Source organism: Mchenga conophoros, linkage group LG13 (genome assembly GCF_057382185.1).
Source record: "Mchenga conophoros isolate Kocher_MC1m ecotype Shallow Benthic linkage group LG13, M_conophoros_male_GT1.1, whole genome shotgun sequence".
NCBI classification, from domain to species: Eukaryota; Metazoa; Chordata; class Actinopteri; order Cichliformes; family Cichlidae; genus Mchenga; species Mchenga conophoros.
This window is the reverse complement of record NC_140538.1, coordinates 9,680,490-9,702,129: the sequence shown is the minus strand read 5'-3', so window position 1 is coordinate 9,702,129 and position 21,640 is coordinate 9,680,490. Positions and strand designations below refer to the sequence as shown.

Below are 21,640 nucleotides of genomic sequence, written 5' to 3'. Positions count from 1 at the left end.
TTATGCACTTCCTAATCTCTGGTTCCAGGGATTCTGCTTCAACGCTTGTATTCTGCATTAAGACTCATGCACTGGGTTAACTTGAACCCATTGTTCATAACGCTAAGTGGAATTTTGTACCGTGAACCACTGTTAAGAGTGTTCAGGTAAATTTAGTCTCCATGTGATTAAATCCAGCGTTGATGACCAGAGGACTCCATTCATGAGGCTTCCCCTGGCGCGACATAGAGGGCTGGGCGAAATGAAAACAGTGGGTGTGACCAAAAATACGAAAATGTATTACACTGCAAGTCTGGCAGACACTTCAGTATGAATGGTGGAGCTAGAGCGGACAAGTTTGTTTCAGCAATTAAGAAAGCTAGTGAGAGGTGAGAGAAAGATGGAAAGCGCTCAAGTGCGTTGCTGTGTGTTAGAGGATGACTTTTGCACCGTACTGCAAAAGTCTGAAAGTGAAAGAAAATGTGTCAGGTCATATTGGTGCAAAAGCGCGCCTCGCAAATGTTGGCTGAATTTAAAAAAGAAACAGAAGTGCAACGTTTGCGCCTGACCGCCAGTGATGTGGGGGTAAGTCTGTCAGTTCATATTATTTTATGAATTACACGCATATAAATCAAATAAATTCACCACTTCACAGCTGTGCTCCCTTCAAAGCCCAAACGAGGAAGCAGATTATGACTTTGATGGAACTTTGCATTCACTAAAGCTGATTTTCTTTTTGCAGATTCACTGCAGTATTTCAGTACTTTTTGCACAGACCTAGACACATTAGAGATGCTATCCGTTTTAAGAGGTTCAGGGAGTTTTGAGGGCCGTGCAACGCTCACTCATGCGTAATGGGCGGTTTGCACAAAGATAAAAGGAAGTATGCGGTGTCAGACAGAGATAGTAACCCGGCCTTCCTCTTCCTTTTTGTATTTTTTAAAAACGTTATTGAATGACTGGACCTGAAACGGTTTTCTTGACAGGGCTGCACCCTGTCCGCATTTTTTGTGTGTTCCGTATCCAAGCGCGTCACGCGAGCTGCGCCCGGTTATTATTATCGTGCGAAACCTGCAAAGAAAGAAAAAAAAAATCCATGTGACTTATGTGAACTCCGCCGATCCTTTTTATAGCTCAGTCTTATCAGTGTGTGGTTGGCGAGCGTCACCTCCTGGAAAAAAGCAAACCAGAGCGCAGTGAGCGTCTCTTCATTATGAACCAAAACTGCCGTAGCGAAGGAAGCAACTGGGAGAGGTGCGTTCAGGTGCTGTCGGAAACGAGTAAAGCTATTCGGATTTGAAAACCTGAGAACACCCACCTTACTAGGGGTGGGGAAAAAAAATCGATACTGTGTAGTATCGTGATATTTTGTTTGCTAATAATGTATCGATACAGGGACAGCAGAATTCGATATTTTGTTACAAAAAAGGTTTTTGTGCTCTGACTTCAGAGCATGTTGATCAGCTCCTTTTTCTGAGCAAGAATCCTGACGTTCCTTCACTGTCCAAATGTGTTTAACTTTTTTTGGCAGCAATAAACATGACAGTTTACTTATTTTAATTTAAGACATGTTTTATTTTAATTAAGTTTAAAACTTTTTTATCTAATGTAAAATTATATTTTGTTTTAATTTACTTTCAAATTCTTCAGTTGCTGAATGGGCTGCATAGTTTTCATAAATTGCATAGTTCAGAATAGCTATAATTGTACCAGATGGTTGCATTCAGTTAAGTTGGACTAGACTGTAATACAAACCGTTCAGTTTGTCAACAATAAAACTGACTGAAATGAGAGAATGACTGAGTGCGAGACTTTGATATTAGATAAAATGAATATTGATAAAGTTTACCTTTATGTACAGAATCTGAATATCGCAAAATATTACAAAAAAAATTGCAATAATATCATATCGTGCGTTAAGTATTGTGATAATATCGTATCGTGGGATGTATGGTGATTCCCACCTCTACACCTTACCCCTACCAGAATGAATAAATAAATACACAGAATATAAGAAGTAATTTTGCAGTTCTAAATGATTAAAAAGACAGCTCTGACATACAAGTATTTTGTGCTTCACCATCAAAATAATTATAATAATCCGACCAATGTAGGATTTTTTCTTTTAAACAAAACTACACTTTTATTATATGCAGTTATTTATTTTACTTGTATATGCTCTCCGTGACTCTGATGGATCTTGTGTTTAGGTCATCCCAAAAATAAAAATCAAGTGGGAAAACGACCCTACTTCTCCATTTATGACCTCTGTAAACATTTTCCAATTGATTTAATGGTCTTGATTGCTGGTTTCTCATTTATTTCCTAATACAGCATGATGTTAATTTTATGGTCTACCTTAAAACAATATTGACCAAAAGAGGTACACTAACACTAAATGGTGGCTCTTTCCATTTTTTTTTCTTTTTTTATTATAGAGTTATTGAGGTTGTTTGAAATCAAATAATTACTTTATGTCATTTTTCATGCGGTTTGAACACACTTATTTCCAAAAACCTCTGGCCAGGGACCTCATAATTAATAGCTGAGCAGAAGTTATTGTATAAAAAAACAAGATCAGTCTCATATTTGTGGTTATTTTGATGCTCTTTTTTGCATCTTTGCTTTCAAATTAGGTAGGGTTAATTTGTTTTTTGCTCTTAAAGGGGGCACTCCAGTGACAGCTTAAACAAATAAGCAATTTGTTGGCTGAAATTTCACCACATGTTCTGCATTGATGTGAAATTGGAACAAATATTTTCCAAGCTTTGTTTTTCCCTTCTCTCGCTTTTCTCATATTTCCACTTGATTTTCCTTCATATTCAGCTAAAGAAACAGCACTCAGCTTTCTACTAACTTTCTTTTTCAGATTTTCTTTTGGCAGTTATCCTAGCACCCCCTCGTTTCTCTGCTTTTTGGACTCATTAAGAGTAAAGATGTAGACTAACTCTGGTGTAAAGCGTGTGTGAGTTTCATAATGAGTGACATGGGGTTTCCCTGTCCCTATTTTCTTCATTCATGTGGCTGGAGTCAGAGAAGTATAGAGTTACCATCCCGGATATGAGCTGAATATTGAGTGAGTGCGTTTGAAGGAGAGAGAGGAAGGGAAGCTGCACATTTGTGAGAGTGAGCATGAAAACGTATGTGTGTATGTGTGTGAGAGGCAGACAATAGGAGGAAGCCTATTTGAATATTTTATTTATACCTATTATGATCGGTGTGTTTGTTCAGCACTCTTTGTAACAAACACAATCATGCATTTCTTCTTTGTGTTGCCTAGTGACCTGCTGTATTGTAGAAACTTCCTCTTGTCACTTGCACCATTTTGCATCCACAGTACCTAAATTGGAAGCTTAGCAGGAGGAAGTAGCAGAGCTCAAACTTGTGCACTTTATATATTCAAGTCAAAAACTGAGACAAATGTGAAAGATTATATTTAAAACATTTAACATTTAAATGTGTTCCTGTAATAGCGATAATTTAAAGTCATGTCATTATTTATCTGCTGATGTTGTAATACTGAATGCTGAGCAAGTCAAAGGGCTGTAGGGGAAGCAGGTTTCTCAAGATGTGAAGAATAGAGCTTGTGCACCTCTCTCGCCTCTGTGTGAGAAATTCTGCAACTCAGCAAGTGGTCACGTACTTTTAATTACAATTCTCACAACAGCAGCCATACAGTGGTTTTCAATGAAGTAAAGAGTCTCTACAGTATATTTTACTGTGAATCTGTTCACAATGTGACAAAGAAAAGTGTGACTTGATGCAATAAACTTTCTTTTGCCCTCTAGGAATTACTGAATCACAGAGAAGTCACATTGTTGTGTTCATAATGACAAGAAAGGCCGCTCTTGTGTATAGCTGTGTTGTGAGTAGGTAAGCATGGAAATGAAGTCAAAGCAGGAACTGACTGATTACAGGTTGCTATGTGTGTGCTCTGCCTTCATCTAGACAAATTAGGGGAAATATAAATGCAAAGTTGCTATAGAAACACAGGCAAAAGTAGAGAAAGGCAAGAGTTGAAGTTGTGAGGGTCATTTAAGTTCAACTACATTCTTAAAGGCAGGTGAGATTCAGCTGAATTTAAAATCTGTTTGTGTGTTGAAGGAAAATACAGAACCAAGAAAGAGACGGGATCCAAATGACTGATGCAAAGTGAAACCCTACTGAAAGCCACAGGCGGGCAAATCAGTCTAACCCATGTTCATGCTGAGACTTCTTTTCAACAGCATCATAATTCATTGAGGTCAAAACCAGAAGAATTCAAAGAATCCACCACACAGTAGGTTCTAAAAAAAAAGAATGTTAAAAATAAGATTGTGTAGTGAACTGCGTGTCATTCAGTCATCCATCCTGGACATGTTGCCAGTTTATTGTTCAGTCAACACACCAAGAAAGACACACATTCACATTCATAACTGCGGCCAATTTAGAACCACCAACTAACCTAGCATACATGCTTTGGAGCATGAGATGAAACTGGAGTGCCCTGAGGCACAGGGAGAACAATCAACTGCACAGAAAGGCCTCAACTGGTGGATTCATACCCAGGACGGCAAGAAGGAAAAAACAAACAAACACAGACACTAAGTCTGTATCTGGTTGTTTTTTTTGTTTTCATTTTAATCCATGAATTCATTTTTGGTCACTTTAGGGCCGCGGAAAGAAGCTTAAATAGCAACTTTGAAACTATTGCAAGAATTCAGTAGACAAATTTACATTTCTAGCAGATACAGAATAACTTAACTCATTCACTGCCATTGACGTCTATAGCCGTCAATTGCAGTGAATGAGTCAATGGGTTTAACTCATTCACTGCCAATGGCTGGCAGTGAATGAGTTAATAAGATAAGATTTATGCTTCTGTGTCCAACTCTAAGAAGAATGTATTCACACTTGGGAAAATCGAAACAGTGAGCTGCAGCACTCTGACATACTCTGTAGAGATGAGGAGAACTGAAGAATCTGGTGACAATTTTCCTTAGATTTGGTACTAGCACCTTTATGCATTGACCAGTTTACTGAGATTAGAGCATCGTAGCATACGAGCAAAACATCCACATGTACGACTCGGTTCACTTCAGGAGCTGTTACCCTCGCCTGTACTGGGTTGCGGCTAGGTTGCTTCACTTCTTTGAGCATGCAGTCAGCAGAGGACTGTAAAGGCTACTTCTGCTCTTCATGTTGCATTGAGAGATGCAAACCACAGATGGCTCATTCAAATGAAAGTAAACCATGTGTCTATTTGTGCACCGACCAAAAGCAAATGAGTAGGCAGCTTTTACATCACACACCGCAGACATACTGAAATTTCACTCGAGTCATCTTGCTGTCACATGTGTAATTTTTACTGGCTCCTAAGTGAGCCTGAATAATTGTGTCTCATTACTCGGGTTAGAAATGAAAGGACTTTAAATTTCACATAGATTAATATTACAAAAAACAAACACTTGTTAACCTGTATTTATTAGGTATTATTTATATTAGGAGGGAAAGATTAGATTCCACACAAGTCTGTATTCTGTAATTGTCCGTGTCATTCAAAAATCTTGTACTTATACTTATTATTTTAAAGCTCTCACTTCAGCTGTAGTAGTATCTTGTTCCTCTTCTTTTACCACCTTCGGTCTTGATGAAACCTTCTCACAACCGCAGTGGATCGATTCACAGATGTAAAGCGGCTTTTCTTGACACTTTAACAGTGGATTTTCCCTCAGCAGCCACTTTCATTTCCAGCTGTAGCAGTTTCAGTGAAGAGTTTTAGGGTCTCAAAATGGTCTAAAAGGCGCAGTATGACATTTTGGATTTTTTTTTTAAACTTCCTAAAAATTACAGTGGAATATACCAGCCTCATATCTGTACATATCATAATGACTAAGTGGCGTGGAACGGCTAGGTTCCTGCTGCCCAAATTTAGTTACAGTCAAGCAGTAGAGAATCTCCAGGGTGTATTTGTCAGAAATTTAAAACCACAAAAATTACAAAGATGCAGCGTTTTGATATTAACCACCAAGATTTAGAGAGGCCTGTTACTGCGACGACCATGGTAGGTGATTATCAACCATTGCACAACTGCCTGTGCGGTCACAAAATTTGTATCTGCGATGGAATTTTGTTGGATTCATTACTAAGTACGGAGTGAGGAAGTGCTGCAGGCTTGGAAAAACCACCCGTTCTGTAGGTTTTTACTCATGTTTATTCAGAAACATGAACATTTATAAAAATCACATTTCTGTAAATACAAGGAGGGACAGTGTGGAACAAAAATGTTAACGTGACGCAAGCTGAGATGTTAGGGTGGTGGCTGAGTAGCTAATGTTACTACCATATGCAGTATAAAACATGGACGTAGCTTCTGGGTCGGAAAAATAAAGCCGATACGGCAGTTTATCTGGAGGCCACTAGTTGGCGATAGCTGTAGATCTTCTTGGCCTATAGAAGTCTACAAGAAAACAACTTTCTGATTTGACCTCTGTAAAGGCGTTCCTGTTGATGGTTATGTTTATGGGCTCATTTTGTGTCATACTGAATAACAAACAAACAAACCAAAGAAGAAACAAAAGTTAAAGTCTGTTTTGTTTCGAAATACTACATTTCAATGTGAAGGATCAACTTGTGATTGACAACTCGTTAGCCAAAGAGCGTGAGTTTTTTCATAGACACAGTAGCCTCTCTGCGACACAATTAATTTTCAGCTTTATTTATATGGCACCAATTCACAACAACAGTCAACTCAAGGTGCTTTATATTGTACGGTAAAGACGTGACAATATTAGAAAGCCCAACAGTCACACATCCCCCTATGAGCAAATACTTTGGGACAGTGGGAAGGAAAAACTCCCTTTAAACAGGAACTAACTCCATTTCAGGGTAGCCACCTATCATGACTGGTGATATTTTTTTCTTTTTTCATCCAAGATGGTGAGGGTGGACATTCTCATCTTGCTAGCTTATGCTAGTTTAATCAGAATCAGGATACTTTATTGATCCCTAGGGGAAATTATTTTTGTTACAGTGCTCCAGTATAAAAACTAACAAAGACAGACAATACACTAAGTAAGAAATAGATACAATATATACATGACTTATATACATATAAGTCACTATTGATAAATAGCTGAGTAAGAAGAAGGGCGTGTGCAAAAAGGGTGTAGCTATTACAGTATACAGTGTGTTAAGCCAAATCTTTAAGGGCCTTCTCTAAATTGGAAGTCTTTTCTCTCTTCATCTGAAAAGGGCGATTACATAATTTCCATATTGAGCTGTCATTCTATTGTAATCTCTTTGAATGCAAACAGGTACTTCCATACCTGCGGCTCACTGCCTTATCAATGAATTGGAGCTGCACCAATTGCAATCTTCCATGTGTAGTTTTTGCTGTGCTTGTGAGTGTCCTTCTTTGGCATGTGAAGATTGAAGATAGGACACCTGTAGGTGTGCTAGCTGCACCTGTTAGTCCTGGAAGAACAGCAGGCCTTGGTACATATGGAGTCTACCTGTAAACCCAACCACAAAAATCCCAAATATCATTGGATTTTCACAATCAAAAGATATCAAAAGCATTAGCTCTGGTGACAAACATAGGACTGAATCCCGCCCACCACCCCCTAACTCCCTTGTTGCAGGTACCAGGTCTATCAACTTCTTCTTCTTTAATGCTGGATGTTCTTTTTGAAATAGTAGCAAGAAAGTTAATAAAGTTAAACAAAAAAAGTTATGTCTTTACTTTTCTGTACAATAAGAAAGCTATGCAAATATGTTTGAGCACTGATGAAGTAGATGAATTTAAAGATACAGAATAACAAACATTTTTTTCTTTCAAATGAAATGAAATGTGCTAAAAGCTCTCCGAGCTGTTTGGCACCAGATTTTCAAGTCTGCAGCATTAGTGATTCTTGCTATGCTGTGAAGAGGCTGGCTGAGACGATACTTGAGTCTTCTGTGTCATTGGAGTCTCTTTTTACTTTAAGCCTTTGTACCTGGTAATTGTGTGAATTTTGTTCTTCACCACAGCCTGGTAATGCAAACACATTCGCAGTCACTCACGTAAGTCACAGCCATGGGACAGCAGCACTTCCTCTTCTGTCACCATCAAGCCTCGATTTTGAAATAATGGCCTCAGGCGGCCTAAAACACTCTTATCTCTCTCATCTCAGCTTTTCAGGAACTAAAAAAGAAGCCTTGTTTGCAGCTTGATGGGAGTTGTTTTGCACATTTCTGATTAACCAATGGGCTTTGACCATGTGAGATGTTGAAAAAGAACACCTTTTTAAACAAGGAAAACCACAAATTTTGTTTCATGGAAAATTCTCATGATGCGAACGAGATATCCTGCCTTGGAGAGCTTAAAATAAAGCTTTTCTTTATCCACTGATTCACGTGTAAAAGTGTTAAGACTTTTGTGAAGGTGTTTGTGCACACTGTGAGTGAGTGGGTGCACTGTATGTGCATACCTGTTGCTCCTGTGGCCAGATTTAACCTTTTATCCTTTCTTAGCTAAAAGTGAAAGTACAGTTGCTTTGGAGACAGCCTAACATGTGAGCAGCAGTTCTGTCTTATTCTGTCCAATCTTACAAACTCAGAACCTGAAATATATTCTTTGATAGTTGCCTTACTTTACCTCTAAGCAGGGTGGGTAGGCTGTTTTCATTCCTTTCTGTTTCTCAGAAAGTTTCAGATATGGCTGCACAGAGCTTCCCCCGTGCAGAAATCACACTGTGATTTTGTCACTGAGTGACAGCTAGAATTTCAACCAGTAGTTTATGTTTTTTATGGCTTTTTTGGGGGGGATTAGTGTCAAGCATTTCAAGATATTATATTGTATTGTATTGATTACACAGAAGAAATCTCTCGCAGAGCATTCAAAGGGCCAGGGTTGTGTTAAGTTGATGTTTCTGGAAGTATGCACAGTAGTTATAAAAGAAGGACTTTGCAGGTTTTAGTGGAAGCAGGGAAAAGAAAAAAAGAGCAGAAGGAAGCAGAATGCAATGTATGCAGATTTTTAACATTTATTAATAGTTTGATATTGACACTGAAATGTTGAGTCTGATTGTTTAACTAATTTTAGGGAAGACCGAGCAATGCGTGTGAAGGGCGCATGCTTCTAGACCTGCAGTTCTGTATAATAGCTGGACCACCTGTAACTTTTAAACTTAATGTTTTCATCCTGCCTAAGAATCTGCAGTAACTTTAGCCCTAGCAACAGAATTCATTTGCATATCTTAACAGGAAACACTCCCATGTCTGATATCAGCACTTGTACTTACAAGCAAATTCTCTTCCTCAACTAAGAATTGTTCTTGTAAGAGTGGTCTCTCAAACCCATAGTAGGCAGGTATTTTTGGTTGGCCACGCTAGTTTACAGTTACAGGGTTTCCAGTAAGCTGCTGCTCTATGAAGCTGAGAAGATGGAGAATGTGTGACAGTTCTTGGGTAGTCGGCACTGAGGGTTTAACTGTCTCACACTGTGCAACTTATTGATAACTAACCGTTGCCACAAGTGCACTGTTCACTACTACTGTGGTGTTTTTAGTCAGAGCTACTGGTTTCCAGTAAAGAACTGCACCTAGTGGCTTTACAGGAGAGGAAGTGGTAGTGGCAGAGCCTGAACGTGCATTCAGAAAAGGATGAAAACAGTCTTCACTTGTCGGTTACTTATCTTTTCATGCAAAATTTTTGCAGAATGTGCATTTACATATTTGTCTTTTATTTCATTGAGCTGATGATACTGCAGATTCCTGAAATGGGAACGGAGTGAAAAAGGGTCAAAGGTCAAAGCCATAGCACTGCAATGAAGAGGACACGTACATGTGCACTTGCTGACTTACTTCTCGTGTGTCATGCTTAAAAACTGAGGTGGTATACTGTATTTATACTGTATTTGTTTGTTGGTGGTTTGTGTTGAAGTGGTTGAAGATTGTTTTTAACAGTAAACCTGATAGTTTTACGATTTAGACACTAGGAAGTGTCTACAGCACACGACGTTTTACTTTTTGAATGGAGGTGGAGCGTTGAATCAAGAGTTATACACAGAGTTATATCGCCACCTAGTGGAAAAGCACTGACATGATACCCAACATATAAATCAGCTTACTGTCTGTACACTGTAGTTCTCGGGGTTTTCAGGATGTTAATATGCGAATATTTATATAGTTTATATAGAAATATTAAGAAAGACACATTTCCAGCATTCTGTTTAATGCCGGGAAGTGGCTGATGGAAATTAAAAATGTACACACCATCAAATTGTGAACATAATAAGTTTGCTAAAACAGAAGTGATTTTATTGTTGTACACTAGGTCATTTTTCACACCAAAATTTAAAAAAAAGAAAAAAAAACATTAAAAATAATCATCATCTTTTCTGAGCCTTCAGGGTCTGTCAAACCTTCATCTTTAGGCATACAACTACACCACCACTCTGTCTCCACCTGCTGGTAGAGTTGGAGGCAAACAGCATTCTTTAATTTATGTGTTTTACTGCTGTTTACTAACTTGCAGTCTTTTAAGGAAATATGTATTCAGCACTTCTACCTCAATATTTCACTGATTTCAACTTAATACTTAGGAATTGCCGACCTGTCCAGGGTGTACCCCGCCTCTCCCCCTGTGGTAGCTGGAATAGCCTCCAGTCCCTCTGTGACAAACAGAAGAGAATGGATGGACAGGTAGTAAGAAAACACTCAGTCTAACTGACAACAACCCTGAGACATTGCAGAATTGACCGATTTTTGGATAAGATAAGATAACCTTTATTAGTCCCACGCGTAGGAAATTTGTTGGGTTAAGGCTGCCGACCTTTGCCAGCGCCATCTTACCCTTCCGACCATACATACATTACAACATCATATGGGGAAGACTGGTCAGAGAGGTATAACAATGGAAAATGCACAACATGAGGAAAGACGAGGAGAAAAAATAACTCCCCCCAGACTGAGCTCCAACAGGGAGATCAGTTTGAGAACAGAAAAAAAACACACCTCAGCACATGAATCCGCACATCTCACTACATAGAAGACATAAGCTTCGAAGGCGTTTGGAGGGGGTGGGGGGGGTGAGTCTGTGTCAGTGCACATGCATGTGTGTGTGTGTTCCGTGTTCCGCCGAGAGAAAGTGTCCCTTCACCCGGTTAGGCAAAAGTCAACAGTCTTCGGTCGACGCGGGTAACCTTGAAGGAAGAGGGATAAAGTCACAACACAGTCTTGTTATCTAATGTAGAATTGTTATTCCCGTCAGCTTTTGCCTTGAGCATCCAGCTGGCGCCAGGGAGGCCGCATGAGATGAAGATAGTAGCTGTTTTGGTTAGTGCGAACAAACTGCATCCAGTTTTACAGTTGGTCTAATGTCCGTCACTGGTCACCAGGTTCTTATCTGATGTTGCAGGTTATTTACGAGCCGTGCAGCAAGAACAGAGAAAGCCTGGTGACCTTTAAAATTTTTTACACCAGAGGGGGCACTGTGGGCTCCAACGACAGCAAGAGTATGAAACCATGACTAACAGAAATCTTGGTTTATGACACATCTAACAACACATTGCACAACACCTTATTTCTTTGCCTTTATGACACAGTTTCATGTTTACTCCAGAACCCGCTTGTAAAGGCCCACTTCATTAGTTACACCTTCCTAATGCTACGTTGGAAACCATTTACCTGAAATCTTCGTGGCATGGATTCATCAAAATGTTGGAAATATTCCTCTGAGATTTTGGTTTATATTAACATGATGAAATTACACACTTGCTGCAGATTTGTCATCTGTACATCTATAATGCAGATCTCTTGTGCCACCACATCCCAGAGGTGAGTTTAAGGTGATTTGAGTTTTGTGTCATGGTATGTTATCCTGCTGGAGTCAGCTGTCAGGAGAGGGTACACTGTGATTACTTAAGAGATGGACATGGTCAGCAATGTTACTCAAGTAGGCTGTGGTGTTTAAATGATGCCCAATTGGTACTAAGGGGGTCCAATTTTTCCAAAATTCCAAATTCTTAACCTGCAATCTAAATGCCACAGTACAAACCAAGACTCATCAGGTCAGGTAACATTTTTCCAGTCTCCTATTGTCCAATTTTGGTGAGACTATGTGAATTGTAGCATCGGTTTTCAGTTCTTAGCTAACAGGAGAATCACCTGCAGTGGTGTTCTGCTTCTGACGAGTATCTGCTTCAAGGTACTGTTGTCTTCTTTTTGACTCAAAGCAGTCAGGCCATTCTCTTCTGAACTCTGCCATCAACTGTGCATTTTCACCCAGAGAACTGCTGCACTCTGGATACTTTCAGGATGCCTCTTTCAGACTATTCACTGTAAACCCAGAGATGGTTGTGTGGGAAAATGAGTTTCTGAAACCAGCCTGTCTCGCATCAACAACTGTGTGACTTTTAAAGTCACTTAAATCACATTTCTTCCCCATTCTGATATTTCATTTGAACTTCAGCAGGTCATCTTGACCATGTCTACATGGCTAGATGCACAGCGTGGCTGCTATATGTTTGACTGATTAGAATTTTTTGTTAATGAGCAATTTAATAGGTGTACATAATGAAGTGGCTGGTGAGTGTATATATCCATGCCATATTGAAGCTGCTATTAATTTCTTTTTAATAATTCTATATTTAATATCTGCAAAGAGGCATTGTCAGTTTGTAATTACTGTTAATTGTGAATATCTCACAAACAACTACAGTTTACACACATGAAATACCAGAGACAGAAATGACTTGTAGATCCTAGTTAATGTGGGGTTAGTATCAGCAGAGGGCAGTGTTTTCCACATCATCCCAATCAACTGAGCATCTGTGTGTTGGACTTCAGGCGGGGTGGATTTGTGCCCTCCAGCACAGCAACCCTGCGTTCTTTGAAGCTCTGGTATCTCCAGAGATCACACACTGAAACCACACCCCCTGGGGGATGAAGAGACTGAGTGGTTGGCGAGTGTCAGCTGGAGGTATTGATTGGCATACTTAAAGGCAACAATAGAGGAGAGCAGTGAGAAACAGTCGTGTTCTGGTTCACAGAGTGGATCGGGTCAATTGAGGGAGCTGTGACGATGTGTTAGACTAATTCCATGTGTGTGTGGATATGTGTGGATCCTTTTTAATGAATATTGATTGGGCTGCAGTTGAAGTTTGCATTGGACAAAGAGGCAACTGCACATCTTTAGTTCTTCATTCATTTCTTAATCCACTCTGTAAAGGAAACCGACCTCTACCTAAACAAAAAAGTGACAAACTCTCCTTATATGCAGGACTATAATCTATATGTAACTTCCATTCACATGAAATCGATTCCCACAGTACTACACTTCACACAGAAATAGAATAAACAATAGTAAATAGTAAACTGGGATGCCTTGACTTGTTCTCCTAAATCTTCTGGGATGTTTTTGTCTCGACCGCTCTGAATGTACCATAAATTGTGTATAACACTTTTGAATACCCAGGCCTCAATTCTTTCAGTATCTGCAAACTACTGTAGCTTACAAACTCCCAAAACTAGACTGAAATGCTATTATTGCTGCAATTTTTTCTAACTAGCAAAGACCATTAAGCATGTGTGTGTTGTTTTTATAATTAGACTTACAACCAGACTTTCAAGAAGACACGGGAAAGTGATTTTAAGCCTGACATGGGATGAAAAGACTGTGACAGATATGTAGGAACATGTAAAACAATATCAAAGGCAACCTACTCAACTTTTTATGGTCCTGTGACAACACTCAGGACTTCTGGACTGCCTGGAATATTTGAAAAACCAAAAAGCAGTTTCAGAATAGGATGAACTGTTTCACAAAGGTTATGCATTTAGACATATTTCCATTGAAAACAGCATTATACTAGGCATAGCCTTTAGCAAAAAGGAGTCACTCGATAACCTTTTCACATTTTTTATAGATGGATAAAAATAGGGCTGTCTATAATAAACAACAAAAAAACAACACAGTTAACATTACAAATGCCACAGGCACCTTATATGATGAGGTAGTAACAGTGACAAAAAAACTGTAAAAGTAAGACTGACAGCGCATAAGAGAGAAATGTAAATTACATTAACAAATAACAAGTATGCTATAAATCCTAGAAAAGCAGCTGCATGAAGATCCCAAACACAAAAATATGTTTGGGATCTTATCCCTGGCGGGTGTGCATCACCTATCACAGTATGAAGAGCATAGAGAACAGTAGGAAGGGTTTCCTGAAGCGTTCTTTGTGGGGTTGAGTCTGAGGGAGAGGAAGTGGTGTGGAAGTGTGGAGTGGAGAGGGTGTGATGATGTTGTCCACGATGGAGAGCAGTTTGTTCATTGACCTCATGTACCTCACTGACTCAAAATGCCATCAAATTCTGAGTAATGATGCTTCCGGGCTTCTCTGGAAGTTGATGATGCCCACCCCCAGCAGACAACAGCAAAATAAATGACACTGGCAACCACAGACTGGCAGAAGATCTTATGTTTCTATGCAGCACTTGGGTGGAGCCATTATATTCTTGGGTTTTATATCTGATAGCCTCTAGTGACCACAATAACGTTTTCACATCTGATACAATTTGTCTCTTTTTTTTTTCTTCTTCTTTGGCACGTACATTAACTCGCTTCTTCACTGTGATCTTGCCAAAGCTCTTTTTGGCTCTTTTCATAGACTAAATTTGACCAAATTTCACACAGATACATCAAAATGAAAAAAAAAAAAGAGTGAATTTTTTATGTCCAAATTGTCAAAAGTCAAATGTTGAAACTGCACCGGAAGGCACTTTCAAACTGTGCGAAACTCTCATTGGAAATAACATGAACTGAAGCAGACAGCAGCTGTGGCTGTTCTTAGAAAGCAGGAATTTAAAAAATCGTGTTAAGTCTGCAGACACAAAATGCTTAATGGTCCTAAATTTTAAAATTAAGTCTAAACTAACTATAATTTTTGGCACTTACCTAAGGAGAAGAATACAGTAGGGATTTGGGGGCAAATGCTACAACAAAGTGACTAGTTGAATTACAGGTGGCAGAAGTTATAAGTACATTCATCATGGGGGTGCATGTCATGGTAACTTTGGACTAAGTGTGTCTAATCTTCTTAACAGTGTTAATTTTGACAGCAAATTTAGATCTAGTTTAAAAAAAGTTTGTTCTGTAAAAGTTTGTGTTTTTAACGGTGAAAGTTGTGCCACGCAGTTTTCAAAGTGTTTTTTTTTTTTTTTTACGTCAAATCCAAAATGTGTGCGTATGTCCCAGGCGTTGATATTTGAAACGTGAAAACGCATCACGAGATGCAGGGATACTGGGAGCAGGTTGAAGCCCTCCCACCCCATCACCATACTGTTTGTCAGGGGCAGCTGATATGTGTGCATCTAGGGTCTGATTGGATCTGACACATTAAATTGTCAGTACATTTCATCCTCGTTATTGTCCTTGTGCATTAAATTTGATTTCGTTATCATCTTGTTTTCATCAGGGCGAAAATGACGTTCAGTGACGAAAACATAACAAAAATCATTGGTCACCAAAATGAACCAATTCTGACCACACCTGTACTTTAAAACATTTCCATTTTTGACTCCATGTCACTAGTTTTCATTGTCATGTGTCTATTGCATACAGTAAAGTAGTCTAAGATCAGAGGTGGCACATTTTCTTCACATGCATGCTATTGTATCTAATTTTAACATTTCAAAACAAATTACGTTTTAATTGCCATTAATTAGAAAGATATCACTTTATATAAAGGAGCAGCTTCTGTTTACGTATAACTTTCCACACTGTGGCAGGCGGAGGAGTCTGGATTTAGTTTATGTTTTGGTTTGACTGGGCGGTGATTTGGAGACACAGCCTGTCTTAGTCTTATTTTGGAGACAAATGTGAAAGTCAGACACAGAGTGACCTGGAAACTTTGGCTTTCATTTGTTTCCAGTCAGAAAATGGAACGTAGATGACGCCTCCAGTGTTGTCTGGATGGCTTGTACTCATACCTTTGAGTGAGAACAGAAAGTGAATAGGCCTATAGCCAGATGTTGATGAAACATTATAGTGTGGTCTTTTGCTTCTTTCCTTTGACATGGGCTACCTTTAATAACCAATAATTGTCCACAATTTTAACTGAAGAGTTACACTTGGTAAGTCCCAGTTCCTAAATAACTTACCTAATTTGTAATTGTTATTTGTTTATGATTTTTTTTCTTGCTAAACTGATAAAATCTGTAAGTTTATAGTAGTACATACATTAATCAGCTGCCAAATGTTAAACGTCTGGGACATGTCAAGTATTAGATAAATGTGTTTAAATGAGTTTTTATGGGACTGAGTCACTAATGGACCTGTGATATAGACACAGACATAGCCTTGGTGGTCTCACTCAGAGCAGACACATATTCTTTGTCTCACTGCCACAGATGCTCAATCCATTGGACCACACACACACACACACACACACACACACGCACACAACATCCAGGGATATGCACATTACTTCCCACAATCACATGCAAAATCTTAGGATGCAGACATTGGGACTCCACATTGACTCCCTTACAGACAAATAGTCTGCAGTGTTTGTGAGGGAATTGTGCCTCCTAACACTTCTATGCCTGTTCATATGTCTTTGAATGCTAATCAGGAGCACAATGGGATCTAAGACCACCTGGAAACTAATAGTGGGGTTGAGTCATAGCCCTGTTCCCTCTGAGTCATAACCCTGGACTGGCCCAGTCTGAATAAGCAGGAGATGAGACCAAAGGCTGGCGGTGAGATTGTGGGAATTGTATAAGGAGAGAAAATTAAAGGGAGACAGGGAATTAATTTATTTATTATTTTAAATTAAACATAAATCCAAGGCAATCACATGTTTTTGTCTTGGTGGTCATTTTTGAGGCTCTCGTGGGTCTGTGTTGCTAAATTCACATATTCTTAAATTGCTGAGATCATTGTCATACTGGAGGTTTGGTCCACTTACAACAGTGAATTGTTGCTGCGCTTTTAGCAGTCAGTCTGGCAGTAAGTATTTTGCTTGCACAAGGAACATCCGTCCATAAATCCATCCGTCCATAAATCCATCCGTCCATAAATCCATCCATTAAAACTGGAGTTCTGTGATGTGCAAGCTTTTTTCCTTATATGATAAGATTTCTACTTGACATAATGCACGTTTAACTTCATGTGACTAATGTGCGTAGGTGTAACAGTGATTTACTGTATTTCGTAGTGATGGTGAAAGCTAAAAGAATCGGTATGCCTTACCCAAGGAGTCCCATAAAATCTGAATTTTAAACAAACAAAACAAGTGACTACCATACTGATACATAGTGTTTATTTGATTCTGTTCATACTTATGATAAATGAACGCAGCGTGACAGTAACAGAAAAAGTGAGATACAGTAAATGGCTGTGTGGGTGCTGGATTATTCCCACTTGTAAAATCTCTGAGTCCTTCTGCCTAACAGTGTTTCCATGCAAAACATTACCAGACAAATTGTTCCACTTACGTCAGCGCTGCCACTGCAGCGACCAATAATGGCAAATTCATGGTTTAGAGGACAGAGGAGGGAGTGTTTTTTTTGACAAGATGGAAAAGTATTGGCAGAGAGATAACATGATAGAAATCCTAAGGTGAGATCAAATATCTTTTTTTCACATAGTTTAAGTAAGTGCAACAACATTTCAACTTTTATTGGCTCTTAAAGGCCAAGTCAAATAGAAAGTGCCATTAAAGGGATCCCATTAGGTTTTTCTGTTAAGGAAAGCCATTGTTACAGTAGTGGATGGTCGTATTACACACAGCCACATGAATATTAATGTATGTGCAAAGCTCAGGCTCTAAACACTCCTTTTTTTCTATTCTTTACTCTCTGTGATGTCACAGAAAGTGGATATCTTTTATTTGGCCATCTCACGCACACAGCTCTGGCTGTTGGCACAGAAGCACCACCAACTTGTGGTTCAAACCTCAAGTGCCAGGAGCATCCAGTCAGAAGAAATCTGACTTCACCAACTTCATCTTCAGCCTCATGAGCAGGTCTCACTGTTGGTTATTGCTCCACGTACCACTGAGCATTAAACGCATCCCCAATATTCAACAGATTTTTTTTCACATGCTACCTGCACTCCTTAAAGTTAAGCTGTCGTGTGAATTTTTAAATACTTTATACAAACATACTTCAGTTTGTTGTGTTAGTGGTTGTTTTAGCAACATTAAAAAAGCTGACTAGGTGGAAAAAAACTGGAGTATAAGTGCGTGGCACCAGTTTAAAGGTTGTTTACTAACATTTAAGATATACTATTAAGGTTTTTTTAGATTAAAAAATGTGTTAGGATAGCAACCTTTCATTTAAATAGGAGTTGGTGACACAGTTAATGTACTGCTGTCAAGAGAACACAGAGAATGACATCCTGCCTTTTTTTTAGATCAATTAATTGTTCTTATACGGTTAAGGCAGCTAAATATTTATACATATAGGGTTAAAGCAACTAAACACTTGGTCAGTAAACCGCTAACAATCAAGATTTCATCCTGCTTTAGATTTATGAGAAGGCAAGTAATGCAACAGCCATCAAAACTGAAAATTACGGTGTTACACAGTCATGTTTGCACAAGATGCAATCTGCAATACTGGTTTCATGCATTTCAGGCCCACCAAGCCACTGATAAAAATGAAGATAAAATGCCTTGAACATTCAGAAATACTACAACAGCAACGCAGTCAAAAAGCCCATCTGAGCATATAAACAGCATAGGTCATAATTTGGTTGTAAATTTCACTATGGGCTATTTGAAAGGCACAACACTGGTGCCTTTTAAAGGAAAGAAAATGGGAAAAGATGGATTTGTGTTCTATTTCACTGTCTCAGATTTGTTTAGGAAAGTCATGGGACATTTCAACTGATCAAGCCAGAGATTGGGAGCTTTTCAGGTACTGGAAAACAGGCCTATTCACTGGTGGATTGGAAGAGTTTGTTTGCTAATTACTCCAAATCAGCAAAGTATAATAATGTTAAAGGTGTCAGTACACAGCTACAACATAAACTGTAGACAAAGATGACAGTACCATACTACATGTCTTCAGGTGATAATTCATAAAGACTTGCTTTTTTTTTAACTATAACATTCAAAGAGTAGCAGGAAATGTGAAAAACTCCCATTGTCTTTATGGTATGGTAGAATGTTTAGTGCCATATCCCAGCTGTACAACACATATTTGATTCCCACACGGACACTAAAGATAGACTGCCATGCTATTCATTCTGATAATATGTGTAATGGCTCCTTGACTCATCTATAGACTCAATCTCCCACAATCCTCCCACAATGAGCACTCTGCTGAGCCAGCATTTCTCAACGTCTTACTTTCTCTCTTGATTTCTGTGCATGTACTCAGCAGAGCTACGTGGCAGTCAAGTAAACAGGCTTGTTTTTCTGTTTTGGAACACCTAAGCTAATTTCTTGGTAACTGTTTTATTAAAACTGTTGAAAACAACCTAATTAAAAAAAAAAAAAAAAAAAAAAAAAAAATATATATATATATATATATATATATATATATATATATATATATATATATATATATATATATATATATAAAATTTATTTTTAATCCTTATTCTCTGTGTACGTGTGTTTGTGTGCTGTACTGTGACGTCTTGAACTTTCTTGATAAAGCAGATAAAGTTTCAGTTTCTGTGGATTTTTGTTTTCTTTGCATGTTTATCTGTGGCAGCTGTTCATATTGACTGCCTGGTTATTTCTTTTTTTTAAATCCACCATTTTCAGGGTGAATTTTACCCCAGAGACAGTTGGCACGTAGGGAAAGTCTTTCTCTGTAAGTTTAATGATGATCACATTATTTGGAGTTTGTTAGAAAGTCATAGCTCATTGCACGTCTTTGTTAACTGAGAGGAGTCTGTAGATTTTTACAGGGTAATAGCTTCCCAGCTTCTTCTGGGTTGTGAGATTATTTGGTATGGCAAGGTTTAAGAGTGGTTCCCAATTAGTTGATCTACTTTTATTCATACTAGAATGCCTTGGCAATTTGAAATGGCTTGAATTCTTGGTCAAGTTTATTTGTAAAGCACTTTTACCAAGGCTGACCAAAGTGCTTCACAGGCAGCCAGTATAAAATGATATTAATATTAATGACAAGAATGATAACTATACGATATCAAGGCTTAGCTTAGCTTAGCTTAGCTTGAATTAAAGGCCAGAGGCAGAATGGAGTCTTGAGCAAAGACTTAAAAATAGAAACAGTTCTATTATCAAATGGTAAGGTATTCCAACGACACGGGGCAACAACTTAAAAAGCTCGGACACCTCGGTTTTTAAGTCTAGATCTTAGAATATTGAGGATCAGCTGATTACCATACCTCATGGCTCTTACAGGAGTGTGTTCATTAATAAGCCAATCAAGAGAAACGATCAATAAACCTTAATATTAATCCTAAAATTAGCAAGGAGCTAATGAGTGCAGCTAAAACTAGCGTAATATGTTCATGTTTTCCCGTCCCAGTTAAACGTCAAAGAGCGTTTTCTACTAGCTGAAGCTAACGAAGTGATGACTGTGGTAAACCTACATAGAAAGGATTACAATAATCTAGTCATGTCATGATAAGAGCATGTATAACTCTAAGTCATTATAAGAAAGGTGATACTTTGATTTTCTGTTGGGCTCCACATGGTTTCTGTTTGGACAGCTTACATTATGTATTTTGCTGACTTCTCAAATGAAACAATAGCCAGTCAGGTAGCAACTGGTGGGCTTATTTTACTTTAACTCACAAAAATGATGACTGATTTCCACTTATGCTGACACACACTGCCCATTTAACCTCACATGACTCATTTCTTCAGCTGCCTTTGTAAATGTGATTTACAGTGGCATGGCAGAAAGTCAAGGGGTTGGCAATTTGGGGAAATCTGTAGGGTGCTTACTCGGGTTACGGCTTTCCCAGTTCATATATTTGAAATGTTATTTGATGACCAATCCTTAAAGTGCTATAAACATGGTTTTAACACTTTATTGTTCTTCTAGTAAGCCTAACTTCAAAAACCAGTTCATGCCCCCACATTTATAGGTATGGACACAAAATAAACAGATCTAAACACAGAGCAGCACGAGCATAAGCATATTCTTTTTTCTTCGTCTATTTTCCACATAAAAATGATATTATTTCAGTTTACGTTCACTCTTTTATTTTCCCTGGTCATTCACACCCCACTTGCAGTGGCTTTATTCCCCACTAATTGGACGTGATATACACTTTTACACACACTGTCTTAATTTAAGATTATTAGCATTGTACATACACCAGCACTGTTGTATTAAGCACTAACAAGATGAAGTTGACATGTAGCCTAGCTTTTAGCTAAATGCTACATGGCTATATGGTCTTAGGCCTTACGACTGTAGCACGTTTCGCTCATCAATTGAAATGGGAGTACTGAGACGATATGGTTCTGTTGCTTCATTTGTAATAAACAGAAAACGATTCAAGTTTCACAGAGCAGCTAAGTTTCCTATCTCCCTTTTAATAAACTGCCGTAACTGAAGCATGTGCTAATGCATGCCGAATGGTCTTCTACCAGAGATTACCATATAGAGCCTGCATTGTAGCGGTAATGCTGCAAAACTGTCATATCCTGTTCATCAGCAATATACAGTAATTAACCAGCCTGAACTACAGTAGCATCCGG

At 38.6% G+C, this 21,640-nt stretch overlaps 1 long non-coding RNA gene across 1 annotated transcript in view; it reads left to right on the top strand.

Annotated features, from left to right (window-relative positions):
• The first annotated feature begins 316 nt into the window (after positions 1-316).
• The window catches only part of LOC146560827 (uncharacterized), a 77,796-nt gene continuing 56,472 nt past the window's right edge, over positions 317-21,640 (top strand). The window contains exon 1 of the long non-coding RNA XR_014894800.1: positions 317-564. This is a non-coding gene — a long non-coding RNA (uncharacterized LOC146560827). The remainder of the gene's footprint in view (positions 565-21,640) is intronic.